The 18,868-nt window shown below is 41.9% G+C and overlaps 1 long non-coding RNA gene across 1 annotated transcript; it reads left to right on the top strand.

The window, feature by feature from the left end:
* The first annotated feature begins 7,551 nt into the window (after nt 1–7,551).
* On the top strand, nt 7,552–8,897 carry LOC144583784 (uncharacterized). The gene is made up of 2 exons (XR_013537726.1): nt 7,552–8,554; nt 8,763–8,897. It is a non-coding gene; the product is annotated as an uncharacterized LOC144583784 (long non-coding RNA).
* Nucleotides 8,898–18,868: the final 9,971 nt, after the last annotated feature.

Here is an 18,868-nt window from a genome sequence, read left to right as displayed (position 1 = left end):
AAGAGGGCCCGAACGCATTGGTGTACTTCTGCTGGATCCTGCTGCTTCCGCCAGAATCGGTGACCGCGGTCTGTCGTGCACCACCGCCGCCCCCCCCCCCCGCACCTTCAAAACCTGCTTTGGAAGACCGGGTGCGAGGAGAGGGGCTACAGTGGGAGGCAGAAGGTTTCACTGTCATTGGATGCCAAAGTATACCGTTGGATCTTGACCACCAATTGCAATCTTATATACAAAATGCCGCCAGTTCAAGTGAACAAACAAACAAAAATTATCGAACGAAAAACATTCTCGGTTTTTTTTTTTGCCTTACAATTTAGGTTATTATGCTTTGATTATAGGAAATAAACAAATGAATAAATAAAGGTAATTTGGCCGTCACAGTAATATATGAGCACTAATATTCTAAACACTCCTGGAAGTAAGTTCCTGTAGAATCAATACTTACTTCGGAGTAAATATTTCGAAAAACACTCTTAATCATAGAAGATAGCAAATGCTTATATTTCAAAAAATCTATAACTTTATTAAAAAAGGAGTCAGGGCGATCTACGATCTGTTTAAGCCATACCCTACTCTTTTAATTAAGGTAAGTCTGATTTAAATGAGGTTCGAGTCGAGTTGATGGAATGTTCTTTTTTTCAAGTGAAATAAAGCAGTTGATTGCTTTTTTTTTGTATAATTGTAAAATAAGATCGATAGGAAACACTATACCGATGAAGTTTAGCTACAAACGTGTAAGACTTTCATTTTGAGAGCCGCGTTTCAGAATATACTTTAGAAGCGAATGGCTTTTCCAAGCAGATCCATAACTCAGCTAAATTAAAGTACTGGGTCGTTTCACATGCCATTGATTTTGGCTTAATTAGGATGGGGATCGTGCTGTGTATTTTGAATTCTGGCTGAACGCAACACGTTTGCTCTTCTGTTGTATACATTTTGATTTCGTCTGTCCAGCTGACTCAGCTTTATCAGAACTGCTACTAGCTAAAATGGAAGGGGTAGCAGCTCCGGGTGGATGGGCGAATTTCCACGCGCAAAGAGCATTCGCTGATTCAAGAAGCCCGCTCGGGAAGGCAAGGAGGGGAAATACCTGCCGGACAAACAACGTTGTTGTTTGACTTCTATAGAATGGCAGACATTGGCAGGTCTAGTTTTGCCAAGGAGGGCTTGGCATTTGCCTGTATGTAGAGGTATCTAATGCAATATTCATGGCGCAGCGTCACAGGCAGTTCTGCCGGGTTCAGCAGGGCTACCCTTACGGAAGCCCTGCCTAGCGCTGTGTCAGGATCTCCCTCCCCCGCTTATTTTAGTGAATGAATTGATGAATTAAACACAGCGCCTCTTTTTTTGCTAGCTCACAGATCAGAGAAAGGGGAGATCTCTGCCCGGATCTGGTCCGATGCATCGCCGCAATCTCTGCTCAATGCAGGAGTCATTCAGTCAAGACGAATGGGGAGGGGGGGGGACACTTCAAAGCCAGGTTGCCCTGAAAAGGTTGGATCCCCTCCCACGGCGGAGAGCGGGGCGGGGTCGGTGCATCTATGATAGATTTTTAACATTAATCCGCTGCGGGGGGAGCAAACCGGCACGGACTGCTGGCCACTCCACGCCAAAGAAACAACGGACACACACACACACACACACACACACACAACCCTGTAACAAGTCACTGCTCTTTCCCGGGGGGGGGGGCCCTCCCCTCCCCGCCTGTGCCGAACCCTTCCAGGAGTGGGTGGAGCTCCCGGCTGGTGCGTAAAGGCGCGCCGCCGCGCTCTTGGGCTCAGGGAAAGTTGAGCGTCACCGTCGACAATCTTGCGCCGTTATTAGTGTTTTGTCCCGAGGAAGATCAGCGGAGAGGGCGAGTACACAAGTCAGGCAATTAAAAACAGAAAAGGTCCGTTTGAGCCATAAGGAGGAAGGAAGGTACTAGAGTACCAAACTCCGTGGTTTTTTTTGTTTGGCCGAAATCTGCAGACACCTCCAGGGGAGAGGTCGTGGCCGCTGTCCACTTAATCCACACCACTCCTTCCTGTAGAGCTACAGAACGGGAGGTCCGTTTTTGTCAGCAGGACAGCGAAGATGGCAGCACCCCACACCTGTGAGGGGGAAAGAAAGTCCTGTTGCTATCAGGGGAACGTTCCTTCCACCACATATGTTGTGGATCTCCGTTGTGTGTAGTAGGAAGAGGCTCTAAAGTGTTTCCTGAGGAATAAGTCCTCTCCTGGGACTCCCTCCTCCAGACAAAACAACATATAATGATTTTATTAATTGTATATTTGTTGCTTTGCATTATTGTTGTGGTGAGCTTGATTTGTAAGCCGCCTGGAATTTTTGGAAAGCGGGCTGTAAACCCTTAACATCCATACATGTTTTCATACACTGATTGCCTTCTCTGAGATCTTACATCAGCCTCTGTGATGTCTCGAAGCAAAGTCTGGGAGGTGGGGATACTTTCCTTTAGTGTCCAGTCTAAATATAGCCCAGTCCTTTAGTGTCTACCTGGAAGTAATCCTCACTGGGCTCAGCGAGATTTCTGCCCAGGTAAGGACAGTTAAGGTATAGGGCCGTTAAGAAAGCTGGCGGGTGTGTGTGTGTGATACGTTTGAAATATGGTCCCTGGAGAACAGTTTTGTGAATACCCTGGACTGCCAGAAAGACGAACAAGTGGGTCCTAGATCAAATCAAGCCTGAACTCTCTCTGGAGGCAAAAACGATGAAGCTAAGGCTGTCGTACTTTGGGCAGATCATGGGAAGGCAAGATTCTCTGGAAAAAGACAACTATGCTGGGGAGAGTTGAAGGCAGCAAGAAAAGAGGAAGACCAAATAGAGACGGATTGGTTCCATAAAGGAAGCCACAAGCTTGAGACATTTTGGAGATCACTCACTCATTCATAGGGTCGCCATAAGTCAGAGGCGACTTGACCGCACATAACAACAAGTGGTCTAAGCTGTCAACCCTAGTCCTGACGGCCGCCCCCCCGCACCCCCCCCGCCCGGCTTCAACCAATAATTGATCCGAGCTAATCCACCGTGGGACTGAGATGACGGGTCCTCCCCATCAACGGGAGTGGAAGAGAGCCAGAGTGAGCGCCAAGCGGGCCAAGGGGATGAAGGAGGTTGTTGCTCATGCATCCCTTTCAGCAAACGTCGAAGTGCCGGAGAGGCAGGTGGCAGAGGTGCGCGGAAGCATCTGCCCAGTTCGCCCGGTTCGTCGAGTCTGCCGGTTCGGTCCTGAGCCCACAGGTATAGGAGAGCAGTCTGCAGGAATAAAAAAAAACCGCGGTGTGTCGCAAGGCTGAATTAGTTTTCTGACTAGGAAGCGATCCCACCATCACGGTGGCATGTGCCATTTCTATGACGCGTTCCTAAACTCCTCATTCTGCACAGAAATGCGGGCTTCTTTTTTCTCTTTGTCCTGGAGGTTCTTCAGGAAGAGTTTATCTCCGCAGTCTGGGGTGCCTTCAGCCGGACCTGTCAACGGAAATCCTTACCCCCCCTCATCTCTCCCTTCCTCTCTCCAGCCCAACCCGGCCCGGCCCGGCACTTCCCACCTTTCTCTCATTCTCTCACTTTTTAATTAAAACTTTTCAAATTCCCTTTCTGTGAAGGAAAGCGTCTAAACAAACAAACCTCGCGGACCCTAAACGCCAGAACAAGAAGAAGACAGCCGCACACCCTTTATTGTTTTATATAAAGCGTTTCCCCCACGTCCGTGGTTATAGTTCCGAAAGGAAATTGCTTTTATTTGTCAAGAAGACTTTCAAAAGCCCGGGGACATGAAAGGGGAAAGCTCCTTAAGGGAAGGAGGTCACCGGGTTAGAGGGCGGATTAAAGGCCCCCACCTTCCTCGAAATCCGGAACAAGGGTCCCAAAATTTGAAGCAAGGGATCAAAACCAGAGTTGGGGGGGGGGGGAGCGTGAAAGGGAAGTCAGAGGAGATTGTCAGCCTGAAAAGGCAAGCCGGGCAGCTTGCAAAGGCCGGCCACAGGCCACTGGGAAAAAGGGACGGTAAAATCCAGTCCCTGGAATCTTTCTTAGGAAACTCAAGGATGTGTCCAGCGTGTCTGTCTTGCCTCACAGAACAAAGAAGGTTTGGCGGGCAGTCGAGGGAGCAGCTATAGTAGACACATACCCACTGACTTGGGAATCATTCAGAAAAATCAGCGGGAGATCTCGAAGGAAAGATGCCTAAGATTGGGCTGGATAGAGGTGCAACTTTCTGACCCTTCTTCTTGTGCCCAGGCTTAACATTTAGATGGACGAGAGGTCTTGTTCCTCTTAGACCTGCTATTCCCGGCTGCAAGGCAGGGATAGAAGAGCATCTAGGAGAAAGTGAAAAGGGTCTGCAAGGCAAGATGAAAACAAGATGAAAATGTTTGTCCTGTGGTGTTCTCCCTCCCCCTGTTTGCTCTTAGATTTTGTTTGTTTGTTTGTTTGCAAAAATCAGTATTCCTGGGGGCTCCCCAGTAAGAGGATCCTAAAATAAAAATGTCCATTAAAACAAAACAAAAAAATAGCATAGAAGTCACAGGAAAGAAATTGGATTCAAGCAAGAGTCAAGCTTCAAGAGGCCACAGAATTGCCTGCCAGTGGCTGACTGGCAACCTCCCAGGCCAGGTTTTAGTTTCTTGCTGGTCTGGTCACACTTCCTTCTAGGCTGTCTGGACCATAAAGCTTTCAATGTGACCAATGGCACGGAGGGAAGAGCTACTATTTGCTGAGATTTAATTCTTTCTGGTCATAGTCAAAGCTATGTTTTTTTCCAGTAGCGATGTATGGAAGTGAGAGCTGGACCATAAAGAAGGCTGACCACTGAAGAATTGATGCTTTTTGAATTGTGGTGCTGGAGGAGGCTCTTGAGAGTCCCCTAGACTGCAAGGAGAACACACCTATCCATTCTGAAGGAAACCAACCCTGAGTGCTCACTGGAAGGACGGATCCTGAAGCTGTGGCTCCAATACTTTGTCCATCTCATGAGAAGAGAAGACTCCCTGGAAAAGACCCTGATGTTGGGAAAGTGTGAAGGCAAGAGGAGAAGGGGACGACCAAGGATGAGATGCCTGGACAGTGTCACCAAAGTGACCAACATGAATTTGATGCAACTCTGGGAGGCAGTGCAAGACAGGAGGTCCATGGGGTCACAAAGAGTTGGACACGACTTAACGACTAAACAACAAAAATTCTTTCTGGTCCGAAGTTTAAGGAGAGCTTAAGGCTGAGATTTGCGAACACCCAAGAATGCCCCACCCTGTGGGAAGGCAAGATCAAGAAGACCCAAGAGATGGCTAGTGGAGGGATGGAGAGGCGATTCAGGCAACAGAGGAAGGTAAATAGAGGGAAGACTGCATTTCTTTGTTTCTTCTCCTCCGGTGGGAGTCCTCTTGTTTGCTCCACAGGACAGATGGGCACAACCACCACAATTGTGGTTTGTCTGGGTTCATGGTTCATGAAAGTTCATGAACTATGAAGTTACAAATTTTCCCAAATGAACCATGAATCGAGTCATTAGTTTGTGATTTTTTTTATTATTAGTTTTAGTCAGCCCCACAGCTCTGGGGCCAGACAAGCCCTGGAAGGACACTCAGGCACAACTGGGGAGGAACCTGCAATGGAGCAGAAGCCAGAGGGCAGCCACTGATTTGCAGGATCAAGCTCTTTTTCACAGATATAGAGGACCCCCAGTCTCATCACCGCATTAATCGCTTTAAAGTGTTGATGGAAACAGGCACCTCAGATGGGAGAGAGTGATCATCAACTGACGGGTATTTCAGTGCAGAGTATTGGGAACAAAGATGTGACATCTCTTGTCTCGAAGCTAAAATTTCATAGGTTGTTTGCCTCCAGGACAGCAAAGATTTCAGAAACTCTATAATAATATTTACCAGAATGGAAGGAAATGAAGCTCTTGCTGTAAATATCACACAACATCTGTAGTGTGTTTAAAATGTTTCATAAAGCTCTGGGCCAAACTTTAAAATGGATATTGTTGAAATAGTACAGAAAAGTCCAACAAAAATGATGAAGAAGCTGCTGTAACTCCCCCATGAAGATATGTTTAGGAGTATGTAGCTCAAAAAAGAAGCAAGGAAGAAGAACGTGATAGAGGTGGATTCAGTTATGCATGATGCAGAGAACATAAACATTTTTCTCCTTGGTCCTAATAGACTTGGGATCTTCCAATGTCTGAGGAAGTGGACTTGTCTACAGAAGTTGACATGAAAATACAGTAGTTAGTCTTTAAGGGGCCACAAAGTTGTTCTCTTCTTTATTTTTGTTTTGTTTTGTTTCTTGCCTGGTATCAAATGAAGCAGAATGGTAAGAGATTCAGGATAGGGAAAAGGAGGTAATGGTGGAATTCACTATCACAAGGCGGAGTGCTGGCCGCCAAGTCAGACAACGTTGTTGTTGTTGTTGTTGTTGTTGTTGTTGTTGTTGTTGTTGTTGTTGTTGTTGTTGTTGTTGTTTAGTCATGTAGTCATGTCCGATTCTTCGTGACCCCATGGACCAGAGCACGCCAGGCCCTCCTGTCTTCCATTGCCTCTCGGAGTTTGGTCAAATTCATGTTGGTCGCTTCAATGACACTGTCCAACCATCTCGTCCACTGTCGTCCCCTTCTCCTCTTGCCCTCACACTTTCCCAACATCAGGGTCATTATCAGGGAGTCTTCTCCTATCATGAGATGGCCAAAGTACTGGAGCCTCAGCTTCAGGATCTGTTATTCCAGTGAGCCCTCAGGGTTGATTTCCTTTAAAATGGATAGGTTTGTTCTCCTTGCAGTCCAAGGGACTCTCAAGAGCCTCCTCCAGCACCACAATTCAAAAGCATCAATTCTTTGGTGGTCAGCCTCCTTTATGGTCTATTTAGCTCTCACTTCCATACATTGCTACTGGAAAAACCATAGCTTTGACTATGTGGACCTTTGTCGGCAAGGTGATGTCTCTGCTTTTTTAAGATGCTGTCTAGGTTTGTCATCGCCTTCCTCCCAAGAAACAGGTATCTTTTAATTTCTTCTTAAAAGCAACTTCCCAAGCTTCATGTGTGGGTAATATGTAGCCATGAAGCTTAGCAGCCATTGGTGAGAATGGTTAAATAAGTTCATGTAAGGTCACCAATGGCTGCTAAGCTTCATGGCTACATATTATCCAGACATGAAGTTTGGGAAGTTGCTTTTAAGAAGAACTAATACAATGGCATGCTGAAACTGAGACCTAGAGCACCACCCTACCGCTGCATTGCTTCAGGATATGATCATAGCAACACTTCTGAAACCTAAAAGCCCAGACTTTGCCCCAGTGCCACAAGCAGTGCATCTTGCCCTCAGTCCCAGCAGTCTCAGTTGTTGTGGCTACGAGCAGGGCGGTTCTCTTGCATGTGCTTCCTGTGCTTCCCACAGATCTGGTTGACATTAGCTAGACTAGATAGCTATTTGGTTTGGTACCACACAAGTCTTAGGCTTATGCTCTTAATTTCTTATGTTCATCAAGCAGAAGAGAAGATTTTGATTTATTTGTAGCAGTGTTTTGGAGACTGCCTTGCTTGATATTTCATGGAGAATGTTTCTCATTTGCTTCTTTCCACAATGTGGGATTGCACTGATACAGGATAAAAAGACATGCCACAATCTTCCTGATAAATGAATACCCAGAATGCCTCTTCTTCTTTCTGCAGGCAGAGAATACAGCAGCTAATGAAGATGGTTAAAAACCAATAAAATCTTCTGTCGCCAGAACTAACCACAAAATAGACAAAGGATTGTGGAGAACATCTCTGCCATCACGGTTTTAGATGCAGTGTCAATACAGAATGAATGAATCCAGAGTCTGTTTCAGTGTAACATTACCGTCCTCTGAGAACTTCTTAGGAGCAAAATCAGACAGGAAGCTTGTTTAAAAATCTGTTGATATAAGGCAAGAATGAAGAGACCAAAAAAATGCAGTGAGAAGGATTTTTAGCTCACTAAACCCACAATGTTTAGTTCTCAGCAAAGCTATTTCTTCTCCAAAGCAATGGTTTCCACTGAACAATCCACCATTTGCTTGTAAGAGCTCCATATTCCCTTCCAATATAAGAAATGTCATGTTTAGTCATTTTCTCTAAGATTTTATGGCCTTCAGAAGAACTGAGTTCTCATTCCAGATTAAGATAACTAATTATTAGTTGCAGAATTATTTCAGAGCCAGAGGTATGCACTGACCTCATGGAAAGGTGCTCAGGGAAGAAGATGACAACTGCAATACCAAAGAAACTGAAAGCAGCAATTTCCAGGATCAGGAAAATTAGGAAATGTTATGAACCAGTGAAACTATGAAATCACTATTGTACTTTTGCAATGGTTCTGAAGAACCTGGTGGAAGACACTAGTGAGTGGAGAGGTGGAGTAATATAACCCTTCATTACAAGAGAGACATGAAGGGTGATAATGTGTGGGAACTTTTATTGAGAGATAAGAAAGCAACGGTGTGATGACTTGTAATGAGGACTGTACTTGAGTTCTTGATTTCAAAGGAAATGTTCCAACACTGGAAACATTCAAGAGAAAATTAGTCAACCATCTGTCAGATCTGATTTTGATTCCTGCCTTGAGCAGAGGGTTGGACTCAATGGCTTTATGGGTCCCTTCCAACTCAATTATTCCATGATGCTATGAAACAAAAGCAGAGTGTAACTGCATGTATACACTGGATTTTAGGAAAGCCAATTTTAATAAACTCAGAACAATAGTAGTAAGGTCCCATCGCAGAAAATCCTAATAGGAAAAGGAGTCCAAGATGGGTGGGAATTTCTTGAAAAGGAAATTCTTAAAGCAGAACTCCAAACAATTCCAACAAGAAAAAAAGATAGAAGACAGCAAAAAAGACCAATGTGGCTTCATAAAAAGCACAGAGACGATCTGTTTTTTGTTTTTTTTTTAAAAAAGAACGAATATAGGAAGTGAAAGGAAAGCCAGGCCATAAAGGAAAAGTACCGAGAAATAGCAAAGAACTGCAGGGATGGCATTAGGAGGGCAAAAGCCGAGAATGAGCTGAGGTTAGCAACAGACGTTAAAAGCAACAAAAAAGCATTCTTTGGATATGTGTGTAGCAAAAAAGAGAGAAAAGAAACAATTGCTCAGCTGTTCTATGGGAATGGGACAATGATAACAGATGAGAAAGAAAAGGCAGAAATGCTCAATTCCTACTTTAACTATGACACTCCAGGCAAGTATTAAGTACAAATGGAGGAGACAGTATTGTAGCTTGAGATTGATAAACAAATACTGTGTTTCCCTGAAAATAAGACAGGGTTGTATATTAATTTTTGCTCCAAAAACACATTAGGACTTATTTTCAGGTTTTTTAATATTAAAAAAAATCTACGTTTATTCAAGTATACTCATGTCATCTTCTTCTGGTTGCTGCACAATGGTGGAGGGCAGGGTTTCACTTAACTGGGGCTTAATTTTGGGGTAGGGCTTATATTATGAGCATCCTGAAAAACCCTACTAGGGCTTATTTTCAGGTTAGGTCTTATTTTAGGGGAAACAGGGTAGTCCAGGGTAGACCTTATTACTTTGAACAAGTTCAGATTTTCAGGGCCAGATGAACTGCATCCAAGAGTATTGAAAGAAGTGTCTGAAGAACTCTCAGATCCACCATCTAGTATTTTCTTGAAATCATGAAGGATGGATGAAGTCCACATGATTGGAGGAGAGCTAATACCACTATTTTCAAAAGGGGGCAAAAAGGAGAAACCTGGGAAGTACAGATCCATCAACTTGACATCTATCCCAGGGAAAATTCTGGAGCAGATTATAATGCAATCACTCTGCAAGCAACTTGAAAACAATGCATTAGTACCTAGAAGCCAAAACAGTTTATCTAGAACAAATCCTGTCAGGCTAATTTTATCTTATATTTTAAAAATTGAGTAGCTTCCCCATTAGATGGTGGGAATCCTGTAGATTTAATATATCTGACTTCAGCAAAGGTTTTGACAAAATCACCCATGATATTTTGATTAGCAAGCTAACTAGGTGTGGGCTGGATAGAACAACTGACTTAAAGCGACCCTAATAGGGTTTTCAAGGTAAGTAAGATATTTGAGAGTGGTTTTACCAGCTCCACCTCCCCAGTCAGTCTCCATAGCTAAGCAGAGATTCAGACCCTGTTCTCCAGAACATCAGGTGAAACTTGTTAATGGTAACAGCAGTTTAAAATGGAACCAATTAACTAGGCAGTGGGTGAGCTTTTCCTCACTAGAAATAAAAAAACAAATGCTAAGAGCTTAAAAAATAAATATAAAGTAGGAATGTAGAACCTGTGACCCTCCACATGTTGCATGACTCCAACTCCCATCAGTCCCAGTCAGCACAATCTGGTGGCAATGGAGTTGTAGTTCAACAACATCTAGGGAACCACAGCCACTCTTGATTCGGAAAGATGGTGGTCTGTATGAGACAGTGCAGTCAAATGGGAAAAGGAGGGAGAGAAGACATGCAGGGAATATGAAGGGCTGCCCTTGGATCACCAGCAACTGGTATAGCTGAAAATCATTACAAACCAGAGTAGGCATGCCTTCCTTTCTGTATTCATGAGAGGAAACACAAATAAGGTATTGGGAGACAAGCATTGTCAATGGCAGCTAGTTGCCTGTGTTGGTTGATGGATGAGAGTTAATGCAAGCAGCCATCAAGCTGTGTCTATCGACTAGATAGGCGGGATATAAATAAAATAAATAATAAAATAATAATAATAATAATAATAATAATAATAATAATAATAATAATAATAATAATAATAATAATAATAATAATAATAATAATAATAATAATAATAATAATAATAATAATAATAATAATAATACATTGCATCCTTCATTATGAGCTGCCATTAGGTAAATGTTTCTAACCACGTTCTCATGTAATGCCTGTAGCCAGAAGGATTTAGTTTTGCTTTGACTCTTTAAGTGCAATGTAGCTTAATCTAAAATGTTGCTCAGATGGTTCACGCAGCAGGTAACCAAATCACAGGATGTCCAGATGCAAGGGAAGGCAAGCACTATGATCTTTTTACTGTTATATAGCTGAGGGGCTCTTGGCAAATGCACCTTCCCATGTAGATGAAATCCATTCTCTTGCAGCCATTCCTAAAAGATTGGTAAAAGAGAAAGAAGTCACTCTTTCCAGCCCAACAATTCACATAATTTAATTGAAGTTGGCTCAAATATAAGAGGTGCATTTGTTTACCTTCAAAGGAAAATTTAGTTCCAGGTTTTATGATATTTCCATTCAATGTGACATAGCATCAGAGAATAGCAAAATACTGCACATGATTTGTCATTTTTATATATTAGCATAATGTTCTGATTTATCCACACACCCCTGAAAAGAATTCTTACACTATGTTTTGATCTAATGGCACTAAATGTTCTGAAAGGAAAATTTGTTCATGTAGGGGAAATAGAGAAACTTGTATTTGTTTATTTAATTTTTAAAACGTATCATACAGATAGTGCTTTCTATACTGTCTGTTCATACACAGATTTGGCAGATCTGCATTAAAGATATAGATTTAAATCCAGTTGGTTGGTCCAAACTAGAACCAAAATCAGTTGTGCTGTAAATGCTTACTCATTGTTCTGTAATTTTCACACTAGATGGGCATAGCATTTGGATTAAGGCCACAGACTTTAGGTCAACAACATCTGGAGAGCCAGACGTTTTCCACTATTTTTCCTCTGGTTGTGCTACACATTTTGCTGCTGCTTTCAATTCAGCTATTCTTCCCCAAGCTCACCATTTCCTGATTTCTTACATTTCCAGTCTCACAATATGAAGTTCTGTGGTGTCAAATTGAAGCCCCATAGAAAATAAAAGACTCCCCAGGTGCTGAGTGACATTTGCAGTGTGACGTATGCATCTGGCATTCTACAGTTTCTCTTTCACACTTCTGTTACTCAAACCACATGCCATTCTCTTCTCCGGAGTTCAGTAATCAGACGGCTTGTGATATATAGGATGTGGGCATGTGTGCGAGTGGAGGGGGGGGGAGAGAGAGAGAGAGAGACTGAGAAAAAGAACATGCTCCATGGGGGAGGATATTGCTTTCTTAAATATGTGCATTTAGATTCTCCAAGGGAATTACTGACATTAGATGCAGGCACTGTTTGTTTTCCAACTTTGCCAATGTCATTCTGTACAAAGTCAGAGTCATGTACAAATGTCAGCCATACCTAATGGGTATGCTGTTTCAGGCTCCTCCTGCCAAGACACCCACTGCTCCAATGATAGAAAATAAGATTGGTGTATTTCCTTCGTAATAACCTAAGGAAAGGAAAGAAGCACAGAGATTACAGGGTTCCTTTCACCTAGGTAGCGGCTTCATCAGCGGGAGTCACTGCACTGCTCATGGAACATTAATAAACTTGGTCAGTTTGTATTTCATGCATGCAACAGCAGAGCTGAGTATGGTGCACAGTACCAACATAAGTTGGAGGACTGGGGAAGAGGAAGCTGTAGTTTCTACAAGGATTCTCTCTTCCTCTGCAAGAGACTTGCTCAGCCACACTCTGATCTGGAATGCTTGAACTTTGCAAGGGGTCTCATGGACAGACTGCTATTAGGGCTACTCTTTGACACCCAACTGCTGGGGGAAGCGTTCTCAGGCATGGAACTCTGCAGCTTCCTTCCTGTCTGCAGTCCCAGATGATAGCATGGGGGAAGCTGCTCACCTCTACAGCAGAGCTGGTATAGAGGCCAGTCGGATTTCTTCTTACTCCTTCGGCCCTTTAACATCTTTATGAAACCATGGAATGAGATCATCCAACAAATTGGAGTGAAATGCCATCGGTATGCTGATGATTGTTGTTGTTACTTGTCATCAAGTCAGAACTGACTTATACCCTGTTTCCCCTAAAATAAGACCTAACCTGAAAATAAGCCCTAGTAGGGTTTTTCAGGATGCTCATAATATAAGCCCTACCCCAAAATTAAGCCCCAGTTAAGTGAAACCCTGCCCTCCACCCTTGTGCAACAACCAGAAGATGACATGACTGTATTTGAATAAATGTAGATTGTCTTAAATGAAAAAAAAAATCCCCTGAAAATAAGCCCTAATGCATTTTTGGAGCAAAAATTAATATAAGACCTTGTCCTATTTTCAGGGAAACATGGTAGCAATCCTAATAAGGTTTTCAAGATAAGTGTGGTATTTAAGGAGCAGTTTTACCAGTTCTGTACACCCCCAGTGAATTTCCATGGCAGAACCAGAGAACTGAACCCAGGTCATTTGAGTCCAAGCCTACTAGTCTGTCTACGACACCACACTGGGTACCTCAGCTGATGATATCCAGCTTTAAATCTCCTTGTCATTTGAGGCAGGTGAGCTTGTAAAAGTGATGAAGTGTTAAAAGTGCAGGGATGAAGTAAGAGGTGTGTGAGACTGAAATGGATGGAGGCATTTAAAAAAAAATTGTTCCAGGAAGTTAGTGTTTGGATGGGATTGAATGAACACCTGAAAAACTACATGCACAATTGTTGGTGTGGCCTTAGTACAGCTTTGTCACTAGAGGCTCACATTGTCTTGCTAGTACTGTGTAGAAGACTGCCTTTCACCATCTTTAGCTGGTTCATCAACTGTGATCTCCCTAGACAGGACTAATCTGGCTGCAGTGATCTCCATTCTGATAACCTCCCATATGAACTACTTCAGCATGGAACAGCAAATGGCATTTTATTTGCATTGGCCATAGGCTTTAGCAAGATAAATACAAAATTTACAAAGATATAAAATCAACATATTAAAATCAAGATAACCAATGTATATACATCAGATCCATAAAGTATGCCAGTATACTTCAATGTGGTATACATGGGGCTACCCTTTAAAATGACACAGGTTACAGAATAAGGGCTGCTAATTTGCTTTTGGGCACATTTTAACATGCTGCCTCTTGTATTCGAAGTCCTGTTAGACTTGGGAACCAGGTGCCTGCAGTGTATATGTTATATGCTGTCAAATCGAAACTGACTTATAGTGACCCTAATAAGGCTTTTAAGTTAAGTGAGATATTTAAAGAGTGGTTTTACTAATTATGTGTGTGTCTGGGTGCGCATGCATGCACAAACACACACACACACAGAGTGAGTTTCCATGGTTGAGCAGGGATTCAAACTCATGACTCATGTGTTCTAGTCCATCATTCTTATCCACTACAGTTCTGGGTACCATGCTCAAAGTACTGCCTCTTTTTGGACTAACCTGTCCATGTTTGAAGATTTTTGTGCTGAGGCTCTTCCTCAGATGCTTCTTATATTCACTAACAAAAGAAAAGACCCTTGATCGGGGGCGTCCTAGTAATGAAATGCTCCCTTTGAGGAGGTTTGTCTCTGGTCTACATTACATTGCAAGCCTATTCCCCACTACTCAGCAATTTTATTTCATATAAACTTGTTTGTAGCTATAATGTTTAAAGACTTTTGAGTGTTCTTATGTTATGTTATCACTGTAAGGCCTCTTTTAAATTCCAAAATAGAATGTAGGACAAGCTTTTGCATACTTGCTCAAGCAGTAATTTTAGCAGGTCTCTTTTAAAAAGAATTCTGTACATTTTAGCTTTTATCCCCTAATGACTGGAGCAATGAGATTAACACAAACACCTATTTTGCAGATGCAATGTTGTATCATAATTTAGAGACAGGTCCGATGGTTGAGCAGCCAAAGGACTTTGACTGAAGATCATTCAACCACCCACTGTCCTGAAATCCCTGTAATATATGTATATAAGCAAAAGTTTTATACTTACAACTTTCAAATGCTACTTTGAAGTAGTAAAAGGCATTGAGACAGATGAAGAAACTGAGGCCCTGTAAACTTCAACTGCAGTGAACGAAGATGGGAATAAGGCTATTTTAATTTTTAGTTCCTTTTTTCAATTTCAATTTATACCAGATAGATCAAGGGGAATTTAATAATCATGGATGAAATAAGCTCACACAACTTGGCACATAATCTCAATAGCAAAACTGGTAAGAGATCCCAGCTCTCCAGATAATACGCAGTGCTTTGCCCCTAGGCTTGGCAGGCCACCCATATCCTCCCACTTTTTCACATTTCCCACAAGACAGCAGTTAGAATACCGGGCAAACTATTACATTCAAATAGCATCATCCATCATCTTCTCCTTGCAAGAGCTATTAAAAAGAACAGGAGCTGTGAAAAAAACCCTGCATGTTAATCCTCAATCATGTCAAAGGAAATTGTGTAGGAGATGTGAATTGTGCCTTCAAACAACATAGGTTATTATAGGTGTGTGAACTGTTCCAAAATCCTGTTGGTCTTCTCTGCCTCCTCCCCTCATTACCTATAACCTTCTCCTACAATCAAGGGCAAATAGCTCCATTTCTTCACACAGAAAGGTTCTTATTTAGGCTCTCCTGGGGTATCTCTAGAATGTGATTGGCTTTTCAAACAGCACCCATTTATTGAACTCCTGTCTTAAACAGTTTCAACAGGTGTGTCTGTTCCTTGGCTAAACATTTTCACAGATGAATGCCTCAAGCTGTTCAAGTAGATATGCTTTAATATTATAGACTCCCATAAAGTGTGCCTGTAAAGTGTAACATTAGTGTTTACAGAATGTTTGACATCTGGTGTTACACAAACTTTCAGCTCCAGTAATGAAGTAACCCTTTCTAGTGTCTAGGTTTTTGGAATGGTAGTCTCTTTTCTAGTGGATATGTATATATGAAAATACCAAAAGGCCCAGTGCTTCAAGGATGATGTTGGCAGGTCTTGAATTGGCAGATCTCTTATTTATCCTGTTGGCTGGTGCCATGGCACCATTCTGAGAGTAAACTGACTGAGTGGTGTATGTGTAACATGAGGATTGTCTAGATCATAAGTTCTTAACCTGTGGTCCACAGACCCTGGGGGGGGGGGAAGCTGCAATGTCCTCACAGGGCATCTGTGAAGGCTTGAAGAAATGTTAAAATAGAAAAAAAGAAAGGGAGGGAGGGAGGGAGACAGGAAGGAAGGAAGGAAGGAAGGAAGGAATCTTAATTTCCCTTCCTTGTTCGTGTAAAACTTGGCTTCTCTAACTTACCACCTCCATTAAAAACAAACAAAAGTTTAAAAAAATCAGTTATGAAAATACTGTAACTGTTTAATAGCAAATAACAGTTTTATATTTCTGCACATATTGAGAACATGCAAGTAAATGACATTGACTGGCTGAGAGACAGCACGTGACATTTCTTGCTACTGCACAGACAGTCAGAAGCTGTGGAAAGAGAGAGTTGGAATCAGTGTCAGGGTGAGTGAGTGTTTGGACGGACTTCGTGATCATGCTTCTTTGATTTCTGTTCAAGGCAAAATGAAGCTTCTTCTGGTCATTTAAAAAAGTGTTGCTGTTATAGCAAGGAATATCTGTTGATGAGACCCTTCTTGAGAAAGTTTATATAAATATTTGATGCACTTTAGGGTTTTAAATCTTGAGTCTTGGTGGTCCACGGCAACAAAAGATATTTAAAGGGGATCCGTGGTAAAGAAAAGGTTAAGAACCACTGGTCTACATAGGTCCCAGGTTAATCTGGGGAATTCTTTAGCTAATTAGTACACAAATACAGTTCTGTTTAGGTGTATTTGGGTATAAGATTTATCATGTAATAAAAAAAAGGAGAACCATGTAATTGCAGAATTTGATCTAAGGAAACTTCCAATATCTGTGTAAAGAATTAAGTCCTCCTTTTTTCATTTTAGAGACTGTATCTGTGAGATAAAGATACCAGTACTTACTTGATCACCACTCAGCACGAGGTTAATTCAGCAAGCTCTTTCCAGCATGTGTGATATATAACTCTGCTGCTCAGAAACATTTCTGCTAAAAGAGGGCAAAGAACTATACCCTAAGAAGTAGAGGCACCAACTATTTTTCTGGCCGTGTTGTATTATATGAGTGCTTTGCGTATTTTGCCAGGAGGACTGCAGATGAGCTAACCGTGGTATAGCTTTCCTCATCTACAACTCCTCATTGATCTTCCTCCCACCTTCCAGTGCCTTCCTGTAGATCAGTGGTTCCCAAATGATGATGCTGGATCTCAAACCCCAACTTTCCAGCGAACATTCAGTGGTTCTGGGAGTTGTAGCCCAGCAACATCTGAGGATTAAAGTTTGGGAATCATAGCAGCAGGAAAAATACAATAAGATATTCTTATCCCATAAAACCCTTGCAGGGTGCGGGCGGCACATGTGAAATAAATAAATAAATAAATAAATAAATAAATAAATAAATAAATAAATAAATAAATAAATAAATAAATAAATAAATAAATAAATAAATAAATAAATGGATGGATGCACAATACAAAGAAATGTTGTGTTGGTGAAATTGATATATGAGCTTGCTATTCATTCCTCCTCAATCATTTTTAGTACACAAAAAATAATTTTGAGTATAGAAACTCCTTTTCTGGTCTTTATTTTAATCTCTTCTACCTTTTAAATGGAGGGACGTGGTGGCGCTATGGGTTAAACCACTGAAGCCTCTGTGCTGCAAGGTCAGAAGACCTGCAGTTGTAAGATCAAATCCACGTGATGGAGTGAGCCCCCGTTGCTTGTCCCAGCTCCCGCCAACCTAGTGGTTCGAAACCATGCAAAATGCAAAATTACAAGTAGATAAATAGGTACCGTCTCGGTGGGAAGGTAAACGGCATTCCGTGTCTAGTCACGCTGGCCACGTGACCACAGAGGATGGTCTGCGGACAAAAAGCTAGCTCTAAGGGTTGGAAACGGGGATGAGCACCACCGCCTAGAGTCGGACACAACTGGACAAATTGTCAAGGGGAACCTTTACCTTTACCGTTTAAATGAGGCTATAATGATTTTCATGGAAGTTTACCACAAAATCAGCACAACAGCCACACTGTTTCCATTGCATGCCAAGCATCCTTGGCAAGAGTCGTCCCACATGAAGCATGAATTTGGAGAAGCATGGCAGACATTCCCACAGGTTGTTCAGGAACCACACAATGGATTCAGAAGATGGAAGACTTCATGCAAAACAGTTAGGACTGTATTATTTTTTAGAAGTTCTTTGGACTGGACTGATTCCTTTCCTGCTATACAATTTGCAGGTCTCAATTTTACACATTTAGGAATAACTTCCACAGCTATAGGTGTAGGTTCTTCATCAGTAATTTTTCCAAGTCTTGCTCATCTCACAATATTTTGTGACATTTGCTGAAAATTTAATCTTTCTGCAAACATTTCTCCCAGAAAACTCATTTATTAGATAATCTCTTGAGGAAAACGCATTAGAAGGGCATGGATAGTGCTAATACAAATTCTAGTTTCAAATCTGAGAGAATACTGAAATATTCATCTGGTTTCAAGCAAGGCTGACTGAAGAGATTTTGTCACTGCACCATCTGAGCTCCACAATCTTTAAAAAAAGAGAGAAAAGTACATGAAGGAAAAAGACCAGTGAATTGGGCCCAACATTTATTAGTAGGAGGGGGTGACATTGGGCTGTCTTGTCTAGGCACATGGATGTTTTGGCCTGGGTCAGTTTGCAAGAGTAGACTTTTTGTCTAGATGGGCAGGATATAAATCTAATAAAATAAAATAAAATAAGTAAATAAATAAGTAAATAAATAAACTGACACATTTTAAACTCTTTCATCATCTGAGCCTTATTTTCATCACGTGACTGTAACACACTTGAAGTTCTATGGAGCTATTAGCTTACTTAGATATCTATTGATGAACCTTACAAATAAAATTTCACAAAATGAGTCTTTTCTTATTCACAGTTATATAACAGACAACATGAGTAATTACAACAACAACATGCTACAATTTGTGCACCCAGGTCCTAGGCAACAGCACCCATA

This window comes from Pogona vitticeps, chromosome 6 (genome assembly GCF_051106095.1).
Source record: "Pogona vitticeps strain Pit_001003342236 chromosome 6, PviZW2.1, whole genome shotgun sequence".
NCBI classification, from domain to species: Eukaryota; Metazoa; Chordata; class Lepidosauria; order Squamata; family Agamidae; genus Pogona; species Pogona vitticeps.
Note: the sequence above shows the minus strand (reverse complement) of the source record. Positions and strands in the feature narration are given on the sequence as shown.